Below are 19,162 nucleotides of genomic sequence, written 5' to 3'. Positions count from 1 at the left end.
CAGGATAGAAATGCATTTTTATTTTTAGTGGTTTAGCTTTCTGTGAAGAAACTTGACTCATTTTCTGCGTTACTGTCTGGTTGAACATTAATTCATTCCACAAAAGCTACTCCTGTCATTCCAGATTAAAATCTCTGTGCCTGTTGTACTTTTGCAGCTCAGTTACATAGGCCAGAATTTTACTTTTGAGGCGGGAAGGGAGCTGAGGGGGTGCTGCAATGCGATCGGGAAAGTTGGGAGAATGGGTTTACCTCAGGACCTGCCGAATTTAATGGCAGGGTCTGATTAACATTTTGAATCCCTGTTTTCTGCCTGCAGCCAGCCAGATGGAGAAGCTGGCAGGCTAGTCAGGCAGGTAGGCCTGCGGAGCCTGGCCACAGAGAGGATGGAGGGAGGGATGGGGGAGCAGACGGGGATCAGAAGGCTCACTTCACAGACGAGGTCTAGGTCTAGGCGCAGCAGGAAACTGTTGGGTAACCTGTCAACTTCAAAAAGTTGAGAAAAAAGCATTGTTAAGTGGCTGTAAACAAGCCACTGATGACCTGAATTGCCTTCCTCGCCACTGTGTGTCGAGTCTGCTCAGCGCTGGCAGCCCCAACATTTCGTAAAGGAGCGTGGTCCCGACCCGCTGTCAAAAAAAAATTCCCACCTGACGCTCCACCGATTATGCCCGCTGACCTCCTGGAAAATTCCCCCCAAAGTGCCTTTGATTAGTATGTTCCAGAGTTACAATTTGATAGCTGTAAACTTTATTTAAGATTTTGTTTACGATGAGGATCGCAAATGATTTTGCCAGTAGATACACCGATAGTAAGTAATTATTTGATGGCATGTATATTTAATATAAATTTTAGGAATGAAAATGGTTTGAATGTTTACTCTTTATGGGCCCAAGTTTCCACACGCGCCTAGAACGGCGCAGTCCCGACCTGGACACTCGTTTTTCGCGCCACAAAGTGCGCCTAAAAAAATCCTCCGTATTCTCCACCTCCCTGCAAGTCCTCTGGCCCTCGGCGCAGCGCAGCACGAGCTGGGGGGGGCGGAGCCAGGTCCCTGCGTTGAAAACAGTGCCGGGACCTCTGCACAGGCGCGCTACAGTGGGCACGCAAGTGCAGTAGCTCCAGGCGCCCAAAACTGTGTGGGAGGGGCCTGAAGCACGCAGCCCCTAGCCCTGGCCGAATGGGGCTGCGTGAATAAGGCTCCTCCCATGGCCAGCTCCGACACCCGCTCCCCCCCCCTCCTGCCTCCGGACCAGATCCACCCGCTCCCCACCCCCCCCCGGGACTGGACCCGACCCGACTCCCGCTCCCGCTTCCCCCCCCCTCCCCGGACCGGACCGGACCCGACTCCCGCTCCCCCCCGCCTCCGGACCCGACCCGTTTCCCGCTCCCGCTCCCGCTCCCCCCACCCGACTGGACCCGACCCGATTCCCGCTCCCCCCCCCGCCCCCGACTGGACCCGACACGACCCGACCCGACTCCCGTTCCCGCTTCCGCTCCGCTCCCCCCACTCGACTGGACCCGACCCGACCCGCGCTCCTGCTCCTGCTCCCCCCCCCTCCCCCCTCCGACTGGACCCGACCCGACCCGCGCTCCTGCTCCCACTCCCGCTCCGCCCCCCCCCCGACTGGACCCGACCCGACTCCCACTCCCCCCCCCACCCTGCCACCGCCCCCGGACTGGATCCGACCTGACTTCCCCCTCCCCGACCTGACCTCCCCCTCCCCGACCTGACCTCCCTCTCTCTCTCCCTCCCTCCACCCCCCTTTCTCCCTCCCTCCCTCCCCCCCTCTCTCTCCCTCCCTCCCCCTCTCTCTCCCTCCCTCCCCCCCTCTCTCCCCTCCTCTCTCTCACCCCCTTCTCCCCTTCTCTCCCCCCTCCCCCCTCTCTCTCTCCCTCCCTTCCCCCCTCTCTCTCCCTCCCTCCCCCCTCTCTCTCTCCCTCCCTCCCCCCTCTCTCTCCCTCCCCCCTCGCCCTCCCTCCCCACCTCTCTCTCCCTCCCCCCTCTCTCTCCCTCCCTCCCTCTCTCTCCCTCCCTCCCCCCTCTCTCTCCCTCCCCCCCTCTCTCCCCCTCCCTCCTCCCGACCCGACCCAACGCCACCTACCTGTAAATCTGGTGCTGGGGACGGGCCCTGCCCGAAGTCTTGATCCGGCCCGTTCAGCCTTCGGTCCCGAAAGGCCTGCCTGAAGCACTTTCACACAGGTCGGAAGATGGTTTATTTAATCTTTTCTTTGCTTATAAATGTTTATTCAGGTTGGATTTATTTGTATAATATTTGTATAAGTATAAATAAGGATTGATTGTAGAATTTAATGACTTCCCCCCCCCCCCCCCCCACCTCGTTCTGGACGCCTAATTTGTAACCTGCGCCTGATTTTTTAATGTGTAGAACAGGTTTTTTCAGTTCTACAAAAATCTTCACTTGCTCCATTCTAAGTTAGTTTGGAGTACGTTTTCACTGTGGAAACTTTGAAATCAGGCGTCAGTGCCCGGACACGCCCCCTTTTGAAGAAAAAATTCTGTTCCAAAGTGGAACTGTTCTACCTGACTAGAACTGCAGAAAAAAAAATGTGGAGAATTGCGATTTCTAAGATAGTCCGTTCTCCACCAGTTGCTCCTAAATCTCAGGCGCAAATCATGTGGAAACTTAGGCCCATCATCTGTCAATCTGTCACTCATAGGACTGACTTGTGGACAATCTCTGTATTGAACAGTTCATAGCAGGGATTGCATTCTAGTAATAGAAGAAAACTATCACAGCTTTATTCAGAGAAGAATGTAGCCTATTCTCTTGGAGGGCTACACACCATTGAATGCTACTGTTTCTCACTGAAACAATAAAATATTATCCACAATAGGGAATGCTTCAGCAAAACCCCAAAGAGTCAGCTCTCTGTGTATATATTTCTACAGTTGTAATTGATCGGGAATTAGAAACCATAATTCCAATGTCACGTGGATGATGTTTTGGTGAAGTGTGACAAAAGAAACATTTTCACTTTACCGAATTCTGACTAACGAAACAGCTATTTTAGTGCTTTTCATGGATCTCCTAACATAACATAATCAGAAGGAAAGACTTTTCACTTCAGACCGTCAGGTGAGCAATGTCTGGATTTACCAAAGCCCACTTCATCTCTTGGTCCAATTCTGTGCTTATTTAAAATGTTACTCACAATTTTCCTTTTAGAAACTCAGATTTAAAGGTGTTTGTATGACAAACCTTGGGATACACAAGGACACGTTGAGGTAGATCTTGAATTTGTGTATGTCGGTCGGTAGCCTGTTTTACATCTCTTCTGATTCTTGTCACTACAATGAAAATAAAAACGGGAGAGCTGCCAACTTGTCACTACCTGTTTTACACTATCGCACAAAGTCAAGATCTACACCATTGAAATTCCATTTCATTGGAAATGAAAATCAGACGAACTCTAGAATGAATTGGCGAACTGCTCCACCATATTCGAGCCCAAGTAATGAAGGTGAAAACTAACCTCAAGGCTACCACAGAATAGCATGAATGATTTTACTCCTGGAGCAAGATGTATACAGAATAAATTAAAAGGATCATTTTGCAAATCTGAAACAAAAATAGATATTACGGGAAATACATAGCAGGACAGTCAGCACCTGTTAAAAAACAGGTTAACATTTTGGGTGTAACCCTGTGGCAAAACATTCTGCTGACAGGTTACACCCAAGGCATTAACTTGTTTTTTTTCTGTTCACTCACAGCCTATCAGGAATGGAAAATTGTCTGCTAATTGACATTGGACCATGCATGTTTACCTTCCATTACTAATACATAATGCCAGAACTACAATTAATTTCAGGAAGGAACTGGGAAATAGCTGAGCCTCCTCGTCTTTATGTCATCTCATTGCTCTCAGACTTTCACAATTCCATATACATATAGATGCTCCATCTCCATTCTCTCACACACAGAGTACAGAAAGAGTTATGGAACCCCTCACATGATATTAAAGAGGATTATCATTATGTTTGGAAAAGCTTTATGGAAGGAGGAAAACGGTGAACCATTTTTGTTATACTACCACATGTAAGTGATGCAATTTATGAATGTACATGGCAGGCATGGAATTTCCCACATCAGGAACACTCAGAGCAACTTCAGGACCTACTGAGGTGGGACCGAGGCAGGCGACGTTGGTGGAAGGTCCCGATCCATTGCTGTCTCCATCCCGGCCTCGCACACGACTTTCCCCTGATTGGCCCATCCAAAGTAGTTCCCAGCCAATTAAAACGAAGCGGATCTGATGACATCACTTGATGATGTATCATCAACCAGTTTCCTTAAAGGGACCACACACAAATTAATTTTGACATACGTGCTGGCAGTGTTCTACAACATTGAGGTGCTCTAAACACTGACAAGAACTATACAAAGGTGCAGGGCTGCACCCAGGCACAGCCATGATTTTCTCCATATGCTTATGAGGGAGTCACAGCATGCAGGGAGGTTTCCTTCCCTTCTAATGAGCAGAAGAGACTTCCCTAGGAGCCCAACGCAGCCTGGTTGCACATTGCACAGGAGGACACAAGCAGGGATGTCGTCAGGAGGACCAGGCTGCAGTGGCACAAACCTTTCAAAGATCTCAGTGGATCATGAAACGTTACTGCAAAGCCACACTCAACCTTATCCTGCTGTGCTACTCATCACCCTGCCTTTCCTACCCTACTCTTGCACATCCTTACTTACACCAACTTACCTTGCACCTCCACCCATCCCTCTTTCTCTATATCTACATTATCACAGCCCTTACTCACTAGCTACCCTTCACACTCATCCTCATCCTAGTGTAAGCAGACCAACTAACAACACACAAGGGCTAGCACTTCGAGTTTTAGCCAATATTCATTTAAAGTTTCTGTTGATGTGTTGTCAAACATTGAAATCTTTATTTTCAACACTTTGCTTTCTTGGACAGATATGTGTGCACCTTTGGAAGTATATTAGTGAGTTGCAATGAATGGTGAAATATAACAGTACCAACCCCCCCTCCCCTCCCCCGCACCCGTAATGCTGATGAGTGTGAAATAAATGGCTTGGACATTGTAAGAACGTTTTATGATGTTGATGTGGGGTGGTGCCAACCTGGCGCATCATGTGGACATGGTGAGGCCATCCCTAGCATCCCGGGCACCAATGTGGTTGGGTGCTGATGCCTTGTGTTCTGTGCAGCATCAGGTGATTGCGGAGAAGGTTGGTGTTGTTGAAATATCTCAACAGTGGATAGTCAAGGGGTTATAGTCACTAAGGAGATGGTACTTAGTAAGATAATGGGACTAAAAGCTGAAAAATCCCCTGGGCCTGATGGCTTGTATCCTAGGGTCTTAAGAGAAGTAATGGCAGGGATAATGGATGCATTGGTAATTTATGAAAATATCCTGGATTCTGGGGAGGTTCCAACAGATTGGAAAACTGCAAATGCAATGCCCCATTTAAAAAAGGAGGCAGACAAAAGCAGGAAACTATAGACCAGTTAGCCTAACATTGTGGTTGGGAAAATGTTGGAGTCCATTATTAAAGAAACAGTAGCAGGACATTTGGAAAAGCATGATTCAATCAAGCAAAGTCAGCATGGTTTTATGAAAGGGAAATCATGTTTGACAAATTTGTGGAATTCTTTGAGGATGTAACGAACAGGGTGGATAAGGGGGAACCAGTGGATGTGCGATATTTGGACTGCCAGAAGGCATTTGACAAGGTGTCACATAAAAGGTTACTGTACAAGGTAAAAGTTCACGGGGTTGGGGTAATATATTAGCATGGATAAAGTATTGGCTAACTAACAGAAAACAGAGAGTTGGGATAAATGGTTCATTCTTGGGTTGGCAATCAGTAATTAGTGGGCTGCTGCAGGGATCAGTGCTGGGACCCCAACTATTTGCAAGCTATATTAACAACTTGGATGAAGGGACTGAGTGTAAGGTAGCCAAGTTTGCTGATGATACCAAGATGGGAGGAAAAGCAATATGTGAGGAGGACACAAAAAACCTGCAAAAGGTCATAGGCAGGCTAAGTGAGTGGACAAAAATTTGGCAGATGGAGAATAATGTTGGAAAGTGTGAGGTTATGCACTTTGGCAGAAAAATAGAAGAGCAAGTTATTATTTAAAGGGAGAAAAATTGCAAAGTGCTGCAGTACAGCAGGACCTAACACAAAAGGTTAGTATGCAGGTACAGCAAGTGATCAGGAAGGCCATTGGAATCTTGGCTTTTATTGCAAAGGGGATGGAGTATAAAAGCAGGGAAGTCTTGCTACAGTTATGCAGGGTATTGTTGAGGCCACACCTGGAATACTGCGTGCAGTTTTGGTTTCCATATTTATGAAAGGATATACTTGCTTTGGAGGCAATTCAGACAAGGTACACTAGGTCTATTCTGGAGATGAGGGGGTTGACTTATGAGGAAAGGTTGAGTAGGTTGGGCCTCTACTCATTGGAATTCAGAAGAATGAGAGGTGATCTTATCGAAACGTACAAGATTATGAGGGGGCTTGATAAGGTGGATGCAGAGAGGATGTTTCCACTAATACGGGAGACTAGAACTAAGGGGCATAACCTTAGAATAAGGGGCCGCCCATTTAAAACTGAGATGAGGAGGAACTTCTTCTCTCAGAGGGTTGTAAATCTGTGAAATTTGCTGCCTCAGAGAGCTGTGGAAGCTGGGTCATTGAATAAATTTAAGACAGAGATAGGCAGTTTCTTAACTGATAAGGGAATAAGGGGTTATGGGGAGCAGGCAGGGAAGTGGACTTGATTCCATGATCGGATCATCATTGAATGGTGGAGCAGGCTCGAGTGGCCGTATGGCCTACTCCTGCTCCTATTTCTTATGTTCTTATGCTGCTGGTGTGTCTAGTGATGTTGGTATTGGGGTTCATCATGGTCAGATTCTGAGGGATAAGGTGACAGAATGAAATTGGTTCACATCCTGATGAAGTAGATAGCAGTTGAAGGTGAGAGAGGTTGCTGCAATGAAGTGAGCCTGGCTGAAGAGTTAGCTGCAAAGACTCGCAGCCTGCAGAAAGCACAATTTGTCTTCCAAGGGGAGAAACCAAAGCATCTCTGGGTTTTGAAAATATAAATTTGTAAATTGTGAATTTTATACAAGTTTTAACACTGTCTCCAATCATCTGCTTCAAGGCCACTAAACCTCCGCCTCAGATGACCAGACAGGGTGCAGGAGCAGCATGACATCCATGGGTGAGCTAGTCAAGTTAAAAGGTGAGTAAATTATCACTATTAAGGGTTTCTAAACAAGCCAATATTTGGCTCAATTGCCACCCCCGCTGCTGCCAGTCAGGTCTACTCAGTGCAGGCAGACCCGACATTTGGGAAAGGCGCATGGCGGAGGGTTGGCAGCAGGGTCCCAACCCGCTGTGCCCGCAAAATCACAGAGTGGAGATCAGTGAGCCCCATAGGACTTTCCATTAATAGACAGAAAATTGAACAGGACTCATTGACCTTTGCATCTGAATTCCCAATATGTGCTCACTTCATGTGAAGCTCCACACCAAGAGCAGAAATTCTGTGAAATTGCCTCAGATGTATCCTTACATTATCATGTGCTGTGTTTGTAAACACACACAACAAACTCTGCCTGCCACTTTAGGTAACCTTTATCAGGGTTCAGATAAACAGAAAAACAAACAGAAAGTTTTGGAATGCATGGGAGATCCATCTGCATCTGGAACTAGATTTTTGAGTGTCAGCCTTAGCTCTGTGGCCACATTCTCACCTCTGAGACAGAAGGCTATGCATTCAAGCCACATTCCAGAGACTTCAACACATAGGACTTTATTTTCGCCACCATTGGGCGCCATTTTTTGACGTCTGCTGATTTTTTTTGAGCAATCTTGATTTTGCAACTTTTCTCAAAGTTTGTACGCCGGCAGCGACTGTCAGCACCGGATTTTTTGTATGCCAGCTTTTTTGAAAACTGATTTCCGTGTTGTTTTTGGCCATTTAACCGATTTTCGGCAACACCAATTTTTTTCAGGATGGCCTTAAGTACCGATCAGATAAACCCTACATTAACTTAAGGAAATCGGCACTGAATATATTTCTGAGTTTTTGGAGGGAGGGAAGAAGACAATTTAAAACACAAATTCATGATGATTTTTGCAGAGGGAACTCAAAAAATAACTCGGAAAGTTCACTTTCCCCACAGAATGTTAGAAATTTAATTTTTTCCATGTTATGTGAGAAGGCAAATTGCGGCTTCACCATGGAATCTCTGCTCATGGGGCTCCAGGCACGGGGTTGAAGGAGTGCTGGCTCAGCCGGACACAAGCACAGGAGCTCGGCACTTGGATTCCACCCCTCCACCCTGCCTGCTCTGAGCTCAGTCGAGCTCATGTGCTTCTGTCTGGCCTAGGGAGTGATCCTGCTGGCTTGCACTCCGAACTGTGCATCGGAGATAGAACAACACAGCAGATAACATTCGCATTTCGGCAAAAGCTCTTAATATCATAAATCACTGTGCATCGTGTCGCCATAGAGACAGAGCCTAGTGTTGCGCATGCATGTAGACCAGGGTGTGGTCCATTCTATTTGGGCATCACCCAGCAAAGGTGTGTGTGCTGTGCTTCAGTAAGTATGTCTCACAAAAATGACAAGAATAACAAAATTAAGAATAATAATTATGGTCGCAAATATTACTATGCCTTATGTAAGGTTCACTTACATGCATGCCATGCAGAGGTGATGGATGATTTGACGCCACCATTGCAGAAACTAGATTGCTTGGCCATTAATCAGGAGGAGGCCATATCCTGATCGAATCTACAAGGACAGGCACTCATACCTACACCTGAGTGAGGCAGACTGCATTCGCAGGCTGCACTTTCGAAAGGAGGTCATCACCGAGATCTGCCAGCTAGTCAGGGCAGGCATACAGCCAAGAAGTGGCAGGAGGACTGCCCTACCTGTGGAAGCGAAAATCACTGCAGCACTTGCCTTCTATGCTTCTGGCTCATTTCAAGAAGCAACTGGGGACATGTGTTGTACCTTGCAGCACGCCACACATTGCTGCATTCAACAGGTGACTGCTGCACTGTATGCCAAAAGGGACCAGTTCATCAATTTCCCTATGACCACGCAGACAATATACGTTAATGATTTAGATGAAGGAATTGAGTGTAATATCTCCAAATTTGCAGATGACACTAAGCTGGGAGCCGGTGTGCGCTGCGAGGAGGATGCTAAGAGGCTGCAGGATGACTTGGACAGGTTGGGTAAGTGGGCAAATGCATGGCAGAAGCAGTATAATGTGGATAAATGTGAGGTTAGGAAAACGGGAGGTGCAACAAGACCTGGATGTCATGGTACATCAGTCGTTGAAAGTTGGCATGCAGGTACAGCAGGCGGTGAAGAAGGCAAATGGCATGTTGGCCTTCATAGCTAGGGATTTGAGTATAGGAGCAGGGAGGTCTTACTGCAGTTGTACAGGATCTTGGTGCTGCCTCACCTGGAATATTGTGTGCAGTTTTAGTCTCCTAATCTGAAGAAGGATGTTCTTGCTATTGAGGGAGTGCAGCGAAGGTTCACCAGACTGATTCCAGGGATGGCAGGACTGACAAATGAGGAGAGACTGGATCGACTGGACCTGTATTCACTGGAGTTTAGAAGAATGAGAGGGGATCTCATAGAAACATCTAAAATACTGATGGCACTGGACAGGTTACATGCAGGAAGTATGTTCGCGATGTTGGGAAAGTCCAGAACCAGGGGACACATCTAAGGATAAGGGGTAAGCCATTTAGGACCGAGATGAGGAGAAACTTCTTCACTCAGAGAGTTGTTAACCTGTGGAATTCTTTGCCACAGAGAGTTGTTGAAGCCAGTTCATTGGATATATTCAAGAGGGAGTTGGATATGGCCCTTATGGCTAAAGGGATCAAGGGGTATGGAGAGAAAGCAGGGAAGGGGTACTGAGGTGATGATCAGCCATGATCTTATTGAACGGTGGTGCATGCTCAAAGAGCCGAATGGCCTACTCCTGCACCTATTTTCTATGTTTCTATGTTTCTATGAGACAAGGCTGTGCGGTTCACCAGAATTGCTGGCTTCCCAAAGGTACAGGTGTGATTGACGGTACCCACATCGCCTTGAGAGCACCTTTGGATGACTCCAAGCTTTATCGCAACAGGAAAGGGTTCCACTCCCTAAATGTGCAGCTCGTCTGCAATGATCTACATTAGATCATGGCAGTTGATGCCAAATACCCAGGTAGCATCCATGATACTTTCATCCTAGACGAGAGCGTTATATCTACGATGTTTCAAGAGCTGCCAGAAGGGCACAGCTGGTTGCTCGAGAACAAAGAGTATGGGCTTGCCACCTGGCTAATGAAACCCCTACACAATCCCTGCACTGAGCCAGAGCATCGGTACAACATGTCGCACATAACAACATGGAGCATCATAAAGTGGACAATTGGCATACTGAAGCAGCATTTCTGATGCCTGGGCCACTCTGGAGGCTACTTACAATACGCCCCTCACCACGTCAGTCAGTTCACTGTCGTGCATTGCATGCTGCACAGCTTAGCCATCATGAGAGGCCAGGCACTAGACACTGAAGATCATCCCGGGGGGAAGAGGAAGACGACAAGGACGAGGAGGAGGAGCAGGAGCAGCAGGAGGATGAGAAGGACAAACAGCAAGAGGAGGAGGATGAACCCATGCCATCACCTCAACCCACAGGACGATGGCAGAGGAGGTGACCTTGTGCACCTCTAACCATAGCTGGAGACTTGTGTGAGCAACTAATCCGTGATCGCTTTGCTGCCTGAAGGCTAAACAGCCTGACAGTGTTGATTTTTGCACTTGTTAGTGTGAAAATATAATGTGCATAATAATGTACGTAATGTTGTGTTGGTTTATGTTGCTGTAATTCAAAAAAATAACGTGCCAGATTCTGCTTAAATTCAAAAAATAATAAGGTTTATTAAACATTTATATAGTTTTACTTAACTTGAATAAAAAATTTTGTACGAAACTTTAAACTTTTCAATGAAGAAAACAAGAAATATTTGCTGGAGTTCTTTGAGGATGTAACGAACAGGGTGGATAAGGGGGAACCAGTGGATGTGGTGTATTTGGATTTCCAGAAGGCATTCGATAAGGTGCCACATAAAAGGTTACTGCACAAGATAAAAACTCATGGGGTTGGGGGTATTTTATTAGCATGGATAGAGGATTGGCTAACTAACAGAAAAGAGAGTCGGGATAAATGGGTCATTTTCCAGTTGGCAAAGAGTGACTAGTGAGGTGCTGCAGGGATCATGGCTGGATCCTCAACTATTTACAATCTATATTAATGACTTGGATGAAGGGACCAAGTGTAATGTAGCCAAGTTTGCTGATTATAAAAGATGGGTGGGAAAGCAAATTGTGAGGAAGACAGAAAAAATCTGCAAAGGGATATAGATAGGCTAAGTGAATAGACAAAAATTTGGCAGATGGAGTATAATGTGGGGAAATGTGACTTTATCCACCTTGGGAGAAATAATAGAAAAGCAAATTGTAATTTAAATGGAGAAAAATTGCAGTGCTGCACTACAGAGAGATCTGGAGGTCCTTGAGACTGAAACACAAAAAGTTAGTATGCAGGTACAGCAAGTAATCAGGAAGGCAAATGGAATGTTGGCCTTTATTGCAAGGGGGATAGAGTATAAAAGCAGAGAAGTAGTGCTACAACTGTACAGGGTATTGGTGAGGCCACACCTGGAGTACTGCGCACATTTTACATCTCCGTATTTAAGGAAGGATATACTTGCATTGGAGGCTGTTCAGAGAAGGTTCACTAGATTGATTCCGGAGATGAGGGGCTTGACTTATGAGGATAGATTGAGTAGGTTGGGCCTATAAACATTGGAGTTCAGAAGAATGAGAGGTGATCTTATTGAAATGTATACGATAATGAGGGGGCTCGACAAGGTGGATGTGGAGAGGATATTTCCACTCATATGGGGAAACTAAAACTAGGGGACATAATTTTAGAATAAGGGACCACCCATTTAAAACTGAGGTGAGGAGAAATTTCTTCTCTCAGAGGCTTGTAAATCTATGGAATTGTCTTCCCCAGAGAGCTGTGGAGGCTGGGTCATTGAATATATTCCCTAAATTACAGCAGTGACTACACGACAAAAGTACTTTATGGCTGTGAAATACTTTGGGACACAATGAGGATGCGTGCAAAGAAAGAAAGACTTGGACTTTTGTAGTGCCTTCATAACCTCTAGATGTCTCAAAGCGCTCGACACCCAATGAAGTACTATATAAATACAAAGCTCTTTCTTTCTTCTTTATATCAGGGAGAATCAGAGAGGGGTTAAACCTGGTGATCGGCAAACAGGTGTGTGTGTGAGAATGTGTGGTGGGAATGTGATCTCAGACAGTAGGTTACAACATAGCAACACGTGCCAAACATTATTCAAATTTATAATTTTTGGCACGCAACGCCTTCTCAATATTAGGCAGCGTTTGTGGTAAACATTACTTAACATGAATAATTATATTATGGTTATCTTGACTCCCCACTGTCTGTACTCTAATCTTCATAACTTGCATAAAACATAAGTAAGGCTAATAATTGATATAGGTAGACAGAGGTTGTTTTCCAGTAGTTATTTTCATCGAAGTGGATTCAAAGGCATTAATGGTGGTAAGCTCTGATTACATTCCTTTGAACTCAATGATATGAACCAATTCATAAAAACATCAACATTTTATTTCTGACTGGATGTTAAGGGTATTTAAGTTTTAAAGGCCCAGTGTGGTGAGTTCGGCAAGAGGCAGCGGGAGATCGAGCAATTTCGGTGAGGCAGCGTGGGGAGGCCAATATAAAGGCCCAGCGTGGTGAGTCGGAGAGGCTAGCTGGTGCAGCTGCAGCAGGGAGAGAAGGCAAAAAAGAAGTAGAAGGAAATTGAAAGGTGACGTCACAGCCAAGGGGGTAAGTGATTGGCTGGTGATTGGTAAGTAGTTTTTCTTCTTCTTTTCTATATCAGTAAGTAACATTTAGCATTGTTGTTGCCAATTTAAGTTAATCTAAGGGTTATGTCATGGCAGGACAGCTCGGACATGTGTTATGCTCTTCCTGTACTATGTGGGAAGTCAGGGACGCTTCCGGTGTCCCTGACGACTATGTATGCGGGAAGTGTATCTGCCTCCAGCACCCCAGTGCCTCATTGCGGCACTGGAGCTGCGGATGGATTCACTCTGGAGCATCCACGATGCTGAGAATGACGTGAATAGCACGTTTAGTGAATTGGTCTCACTGCAGGTAAAGGGTACACAGCCAGATAGGGAATGGATGACCAACAGGAAGAGCAGTGTAAAGAAGGTAGTGCAGGGGTCCCCTGCGGTCATCCCCCTGCAAAACAGATTCACCTCTTTGGGTACTGTTGAGGGGGATGACTCATCAGGGGAGGGCAGCAGCAGCCAAGTTCATGGCACCGTGGGTGGCTCTGCTGCACAGGAGGGCAGGAAAAAGAGTGGGAGAGCTACAGTAATGGGGGATTCGATTGTAAGGGGAATAGATAGGCGTTTCTGCGGCTGCAACCGACACTCCAGAATGGTATGTTGCCTCCCTGGTGCAAGGGTCAAGGATGTCTCGGAGCGGGTGCAGGGCATTCTGAAAAGGGAGGGTGAGCAGCCAGTTGTCGTGGTGCATATATGTACCAACGATATAGGTAAAAAACGGGATGAGGTTCTACGAGACGAATTTAGGGAGCTAGGAGCTAAATTTAAAAGTAGGACCTCAAAAGTAGCAATCACAGGATTGCTACCAGTGCCACGTGCTAGTCAAAGTAGGAATCGTAGGATACCTCAGATGAATGCATGGCTTGAGGAGTGCTGCAAGAGGGAGGGATTCAAATTCCTGGGACATTGGAAGCGGTACTGGGGGAGGTGGGACCAGTACAAACCGGACGGGCTCCACCTGGGCAGGACTGGAACCAATGTCCTAGGGGGAGTGTTTGCTAGTGCTGTTGGGGAGGAGTTAAGTCAACATGGCAGGGGAATGGGAAGCTATGCAGGGAGACAGAGGGAAATAAAATGGAGGCAGAAGCAAAAGATAGAAAGAAGAACAGTAAAAGTGGAGGGCAGAGAAACCCAAGGCAAAAAACAAAAAGGGCCACATTACAGAAAAATTCTAAAGCGGCAAAGTTTGTTAAAAAAGACAAGCCTGATGGTTCTGTGCCTCAGTGCGAGGAGTATTCGGAATAAGGTGGATGAACTAACAGCGTAACAGCAGTTAACGGATATGATGTAATTGGCATCACGGAGACATGGCTCCAGGGTGACCAAGGCTCGGAACTTAACATCCAGGGGTATTCAACATTTAGGAAGAATAGGCAGAGAGGAAAAGGAGGCGGGGTGGCATTGCTGGTTAAGGAGGAAATTAATGCAATAGTAAGGAGGGACATTAGCCTGGATGATGTGAAATCGGTTTGGATGGAGCTGCGGAATTCCAAAGGCAGAAAACGCTATGGGAGTTGTGTACAGACCACCAAACAGTAGTAGTGAGGTTGGGGACAGCATCAAACAAGAAATAAGGGATGTGTGCAATAAAGGTACAGCAGTTATCATGGCCGACTTTAATCTACATATTGATTGGGCTAACCAAACTGGTAGCAATGCAGTGGAGGAGGATTTCCTGGAGTGTATTAGGGATGGTTTTCTAGACCAATACATCGAGGAACCAACTAGAGAGCTGGCCATCCTAGACTGGGTGATGTGTAATGACAAGAGGCTAATTAGCAATCTTGTTGTGCGAGGCCCCTTGGGGAAGAGTGACCATAACATGGTCGAATTCTTTATTAAGATGGAGAGTGACAAAGTTAATTAGGAAACTAGGGTCCTGAACTTACGGAAAGGTAACTTCGACGGTATGAGGCATGAATTGGCTAGAATAAACTGGCAAAGGATACTTAAGGGGTTGACGGTGAATAAGCAATGGCAAACATTTAAAGATCACTTGGATGAACTTCAGCAATTGTACATCCCTGTCTGGAGTAAAAATAAAACGGGGAAGGTGGCTCACCCATGGCTAACAAGGGAAATTAAGGATAGTGTTAAAGCCAAGGAGGAGACATATAAATTGGCTAGAAAAAGCAACAAACCCTAGGACTGGGAGAAATTTAGGATTCAGCAGAGGAGGACTAAGAGTTTAATTAGAGGGCGAAAATAGAGTATGAGAGGAAGCTTGCAGGGAACGTAAAAACTGACTGCAAAAGCTTCTATAAATATGTGAACAGAAAAATATTAGTGAAGACCAACATAGATCCCTTGCAGTCGGATTCAGGTGAATTTATAATGGGAAACAAAGAAATGGCAGACCAATTGAACAAATGCTTCGGTTCTGTCTTCATGAAGGAAGACACAAATAACCTTCCAAATATACTAGGGGACAGTGGGTCTAGTGAGGAGGAGGAACTGAAGGATATCCTTATTAGGCGGGAAATTGTGTTTGGAAAATTGATGGGATTGAAGGTCGATAAATCCCCGGGGCCTGATAGTCTGCTTCCCAGAGTACTTAAAGAAGTGGCCCTAGAAATAGTGGATGCATTGGTGATTATTTTCCAACAGTCTATCGACTCGGGATCAGTTCCTATGGACTGGAGGGTACCTAATGTAATACCACTTTTTTAAAAAGGAGGGAGAGAGAAAACGGGTAAATATAGACCGGTTAGCCTGACATCAGTAGTGGGGAAAATGTTGGAATCAATCATTAAGGATGAAATAGCAGCGCATTTGGAAAGCAGTGACAGGATTCGACCAAGTCAGCATGGATTTATGAAAGGGAAATCATGCTTGACGAATCTTCTGGAACTTTTTGAGGATGTAACTAGCAGAGTGGACAACGGAGAACCAGTGGATGTGGTGTATTTGAACTTTAAAAAGGCTTTTGACAAGGTCCCGCACAAGAGAGTGGTGTGCAAAATTAAAGCACATGGTATTGGGAGTAATATACTGACGTGGATAAAGAACTAGTTGGCAGACAGGAAGCAGAGAGTCGGGATAAACGGATCCTTTTCAGAATGGCAGGCAGTGACTAGTGGAGTGCCGCAGGGCTCAGTGCTGGGACCCCAGATTTTTACTATACATTAACGATTTTGATGAAGGAATTGAGTGTAATATTTCCACTTTAGAGATGATACTAAACTGGGTGGTGGTGTGAGCTGTGAGGAGGATGCTAAGAGGCTGCAGGGTGACTTGGACAGGTTAGGTGAGTGGGCAAATGCATGGCAAATGCAGTATAACGTGGATAAATGTGAGGTTATCCATTTTTGGGGCAAAAACACGAAGGCAGAATATTATCTGAATGGCGGCAGATTAGGAAAAAGGGAGGTGCAACGAGACCTTGGTGTCATGGTTCATCAGTCACTGAAAGTGGGCATGCAGGTACAGCAGGTGATGAAGAAGGCAAATGGTATGTTGGCCTTCATAGCTTGGAGATTTGAGTATAGGAGCAGGGAGATCTTGCTGCAGTTGTACAGGACCTTGGTGAGGCCTCACTTGGAATATTGTGTTCAGCTTTGGTCTCCTAATCTGAGGAAGGACGTTCTTGCTATTGAGGGAGTGCAGCGAACGTTCACCGGACTGATTCCAGGGATGGCTGGACTGTCATATGAGGAGAGACTGGATCAACTGGGCCTTTATTCACTGGAGTTTAGAAGGATGAGAGGGGATGTCATAGAAACGTATAAGATTCTGACGGGACTTGGCAGGTTAGATGCAGGAAGAATGTTCCCGATGTTGGGGAAATCCAGAACCAGGGGACATAGTCTTAGGATAAGGCGTAGGCCATTTAGGTGAGATGAGGAGAAACTCCTTCACTCAGAGAGTTGTTAATCTATGGAATTCCCTGCCGCAGAGAGTTGTTGATGCCAGTTCATTGGATTTATTCAAGAGGGGTTTAGATATGGCCCTTATGGCTTAGGGGATCAAGGGGTATGGAGAGAAAGCAGGAAAGGGGTACTGAGGGAATGATCAGCCATAATCTTATTGAATGGCGGTGCAGGCTTGAAGGGCCGAATGGCCTACTCCTGCACCTATTTTCTATGTTTCTAAACAGTGGCAATGTAGTATGTCGCTGATAATAATGTCACAAGATTTGTCTGAGGGACACAGGGCACTTATGCTGAGAGAGCAAGCAACTTGTTGACTAATGGTACTGGACTAGCACTCAGAGATTGAGTTTAAATAGGTGGGTGGAAAGTTAGGCACTGTTTGCTCATGATTTCCTGACCAGTGCTCCTGGGCACGGAACCAGCCCCGGTATCCCTTGATATCCTTTTTAATCTTGCTAATATTTGTTTAAATCACTGCAGGGATCTACAGTATTGACACATATACTCAAATAGTTGTATATTTTCCACGTAACTAATGCTGTCACAAGCAGCTTAACCAAGGAGTTCATCACTATATTGTAAAATGAGCAGGAGCCTGAAAAGCTGATAATGTCGCTGCTACCTGAAGACATCACATGACCCGAACATTCTGACAATTGCCTGTTCGGAATCTCCAAAGATGTGCATTTCATTTCTGACAATTTTTTTTCCTAATTTTTTATTGCTGATTATTATTGTATGGGGATTTTTTTTTTGTTTTGTTTTGTCTCCATTCTGCCTTTCTGCCTTATCTTTCTCATGTATTGATTGAAACATTTTGGCTTTGAATCCCGTGCCATAGCTCCTGGCATAAGTAGCGTGATCGGCTCACAAGGAACCTCTGTCTCTGATCCTGATGGAGAACTCAGGGCCATGGGGGTGTTCCCGTGTTACAATGGCCATATGTTGGCATCCACGCGAGTGGGGAAGGGATGTGAGAAGAGAAGAAAGCCACTTGCTCATTCAGTGAGCTCCAGCACAGCAGCCATTTTTCAAAAGAATAATCATCCCCTCTCAAGTGGCTGCACACCTGCCAAGGTTCTTCAGGGTTCAGGCCCATACCCAAGCCTGGACCCCTAAGTGCGGCCCACATTCAGCAGCCGGTTGGCTAGTATAGCTTCTTTCTCTCAGCTTGCCAGTTGCCTGGTGGAACCCTGGCCAACACCATGGGAACTCCTTCTGATGTAATGAATTATAGAAACATAGAAACATAGAAAATAGGTGCAGGAGTAGGCCATTCGGCCCTTCGAGCCTCCACCACCATTCAATAAGATCATGGCTGATCATTCACCTCAGTACCCCTTTCCTAATTTTCCTATCTGCTGCCATTCAGAAAATATTCTGCCTTTGTGTTTTTGCCCCCAAAATGGATAACCTCACATTTATCTACATTATACTGCATCTGCCATGCATTTGCCCACTCACCTAACCTATCCAAGTCACTCTGCAGCCGCTTAGCATCCCCCTCACAGTTCACACCGCCACCCAGTTTAGTGTCATCTGCAAACATGGAGATATTACACTCCAATTCCTTCATCCAACTCGTTAATGTATATTGTAAAGAGCTGGGGTCCCAGCACTGAGCCCTGCGGCACTCCACGAGTCACTGCCTGCCATTCTGAAAAGGACCTGTTTATCCTGACTCTCTGCTTCCTGTCTGCCAACCAGTTCTCTATCCACGTCAGTACATTACCCCCAATACCATGTGCTTTAATTTTGCACACCAATCTCTTGTGCGGGACCTTGTCAAAAGCCTTTTGAAAGTCCAAATAAACCACATCCACTAGTTCTCCTTTGTCCACTCTGCTAGTTACATCCTCAAAAAGTTCCAGAATATTCGTCAAGCATGATTTCCCTTTCATAAATCCATGCTGACTTGGACCAATCCTGTCACTGCTTTCCAAATATCTTAATAAGAGCTTCCCTTGTCCCTGAAGCTGACAGCAGGAGTATCCTGGTCCTAATCTAATTCATGGGCCTTCTGCCACATTCCTTGGCACCGGGAGTATGCTGGGAAACCCATGGATTTTCAGAGCCATTGTTGCTTGTTTAAGGGGTAATTTTGCGAGGAGCTGCCCTTGGCATGAAGCCTCACTAGACGAGAGTGCGAATCCAGAGATAAGGCCAAACTTGCGACCTAGCGTCCCATCCAAAAAGGTTCTGTCAGAGCTTTGAAAAATGACCTCTTTAATACCTATATTTAAATCATTAGTTCTTTATTTTAACATTATCTTCA

This window comes from Pristiophorus japonicus, chromosome 10, assembly GCF_044704955.1.
Source record: "Pristiophorus japonicus isolate sPriJap1 chromosome 10, sPriJap1.hap1, whole genome shotgun sequence".
NCBI classification, from domain to species: Eukaryota; Metazoa; Chordata; class Chondrichthyes; family Pristiophoridae; genus Pristiophorus; species Pristiophorus japonicus.
The sequence above is the reverse complement of the archived record's forward strand: the minus strand, read 5'-3'. Positions refer to the sequence as shown.